The 2,560-nt window shown below is 49.7% G+C and overlaps 1 pseudogene; it reads left to right on the forward strand.

The window, feature by feature from the left end:
• The first annotated feature begins 1,397 nt into the window (after window positions 1–1,397).
• On the forward strand, window positions 1,398–1,853 carry LOC143783679 (18S ribosomal RNA; annotated as a pseudogene).
• The last annotated feature ends 707 nt before the right edge of the window (window positions 1,854–2,560 follow it).

Here is a 2,560-nt window from a genome sequence, read left to right on the forward strand (position 1 = left end):
CAGCTGATCAGCCGGCACGCTCTATGTATCCAGGTTCCCATTGCAGCCTATTCGGTAAACGCTATAGCTTATCGAATTTGCAGGGACATGATCAAATTCACTCAACTCTAGTAGCCAACAATTTTGTTTGCTTTTGTTCTGTTTTGTTTTTTTAATTTGAGAAGACCCAAAACATTGGGAATGGTAAACAGAACTAGCAAACTGCGGTGAAGTACAACAATAGATGGGTGCAGCTGGTTTACTTCGAAAGTGCAGAAAAGTCCTGTGGGATCCACACCTGATTTATTTCAATAAATATGAGCTTGCCCATTTTTGCTGTGGACAGGCAGATACATCTGTCTGTGATCACACCCCCTGCCATGCTAAACACATGTTCAAACTGTACACTTGTCACAGAGCAGGCCAGCATCTCCAAGACGTAAAAGGCAAGCTCAGGCCATGTGTCCAATTTGGAGACCCAGAAGTTAAAGGGGAAGACCCATCACCCATGTTGTGGCATGCTGAGGAAGGTTTTCCGCATTTTGGTCATGCTAACCCTCCCTTCAGAGGTGGTGCAGGTATCCCACCTGCGTTGGCGACTTCCTCCTCTGCCTCTACCTTGTACTTCCAGCGAGCCTTCACTGTAAGGTGGGAATGTCGTCAGTAATGTGTCTATCATTGTGCTCTTGTATTGCCGCATTTTTCAATCCAGCACCAGTGACAGAAGTAAGGATTATTCGTTGTCCTTGTAGCAGGGATCCAGAAGAGTGGCTACAGAGTAATCAGCACTGGTAACAATCCGGTTAACTTGGTGGTCATTGCGCAGGGACAGCAACATGTATTGGCTCATGTGTGCCAGGCTGCCCAGAGGCAACAACAAACTGTCCTTTGTGGGAGTTGTATTGTCTGGATCCTCTGTCTGGGTCCTGTGTATCCCCAAGCCATGCTCCAGTGATGCCCATGAGCTGCTTTGAGTGCTACCCTGCTGTTAACACTGTTCCCCCTCCTCTTCCAAAAGTGTCCCCTGGCTGTTGGTACTGGACAACTGACCTGAATGTTCTCTGTTCCTTTTTTTCTTCATCCTGTGCCACAACTTCATTCATCATCGCCTGCAGCATTTTTTCCAAGGAAGCATAGAAATGGGAAAGTAACGCTGATGATGGTGTCACCAACACTTGCCATGTTTGTGCAGTACTCGAAGAAACACTGCACACATGTCGGTTGTGGTAGGACCTGCACCAAAAAGCTTTCTGACTCAGGCCCAGCCATCACTACATTTACCTAGTTTGTGCCGGAAGTGTGGTGCACTCTGATGGCCAGCCTCCCTTCCCTAATCCCCTTTCCTGTCCATTGGTGAGTCAAGGCCCCCACAGCAATGGCAGGTCTAGGCCTGATGGAGGCGCCGCATAAGCGCCTACACCCTCACTCTTCTCCCATGTGAAACTGTGCATCACCTTGGGTGACGAGGCAGGGTGACTGTGGTGTTCTCCGGAGTCCAGTCACCTCATCCTCCCCATTCAAGGGGTGTTTTCTAAACACTTACTGCTTCAGGAGATGCCCATTCAGAAAGCCACTCTCGCTACTGATCACCCCTCCATGCCGTACTGGCTTTCTTCAATGGTGACCACAGGTAGTGCAGAATCAGGGTTCAATCCTGGAGAGGGAGAATGAAAAATGGCTACCACATCCATGGAAGGCAGCAGGCACGCAAATTAACCACTCCCAAACAGGTGAGGTAGTGAGGCAAAATAACTGAAGAGTACTCTTTAGAGGCTCTGTAATTCAAATGAGTACTTTAAATCATTTAACGAGGAACAATTGGAGGACAAGTCCGCTGCCAGCATCCGTGGGAGAAGCTTGTCCTGAGTGTGTGTCCAGCAAGCCGGCATTTGGGTGTGTGGAAGAAGCTCTCTCCAAGGACCAGGAAACAAGACAGAGTATTGCCCCTCTACTCCCCAGGGAGAGGCAGGGTTTTCCTGGGAAGGGCTCATGGAGCCTCAGGTTCCTGCTTTTAACAGGGGCAGATGAAGGTCTGCCACAAGTGTGGCAGCCCTTCACATTATAGTGCGGGGAACAAAGTGTCGAAGACGTGCATTTGTGTGGGGGTCAGGGTCACCTTGCTGCCTCTTGTGGAGACTTTAGATGTAACATGCGTGGGGATCTGGGTCATCCGTTCAGCCACTGTCCATGCTCTTTCGCCAATGCTGTCCTGATGCCCTGGATATAGGGTCCAATCCTGTTAGTGAAGTGTCCAGCACAGGTGGGGGAAGTGAGTGACTGGTGAGGAGCATGCAGCTGCTTCCCTCTAAAGTAAGGCAGCCGGAGAAGTGACAGAGGGAAAGTAGACAGGAAGTGCTGTCTCAGTCTTGTGACCCTAGCTCAAATAATCTTGCAGCTGAGGTCTCAGACAGCGAGCTGGATGAGGAGGGGGAGAGACTCAGTACAGAGGCGGACACCGATACCTCACGATCCTTATGCTGTGAGGGTCTGATTGAGGATGCAAGGGAATGCCTAGACACAAAAAGGCATATTGGGAAGAAAAAAAAAAAAGAGAGCCCTCAGGGTCCTTCCTTGGAATGAG

The sequence above is a fragment of the Ranitomeya variabilis genome, chromosome 6 (assembly GCF_051348905.1).
Source record: "Ranitomeya variabilis isolate aRanVar5 chromosome 6, aRanVar5.hap1, whole genome shotgun sequence".
NCBI classification, from domain to species: Eukaryota; Metazoa; Chordata; class Amphibia; order Anura; family Dendrobatidae; genus Ranitomeya; species Ranitomeya variabilis.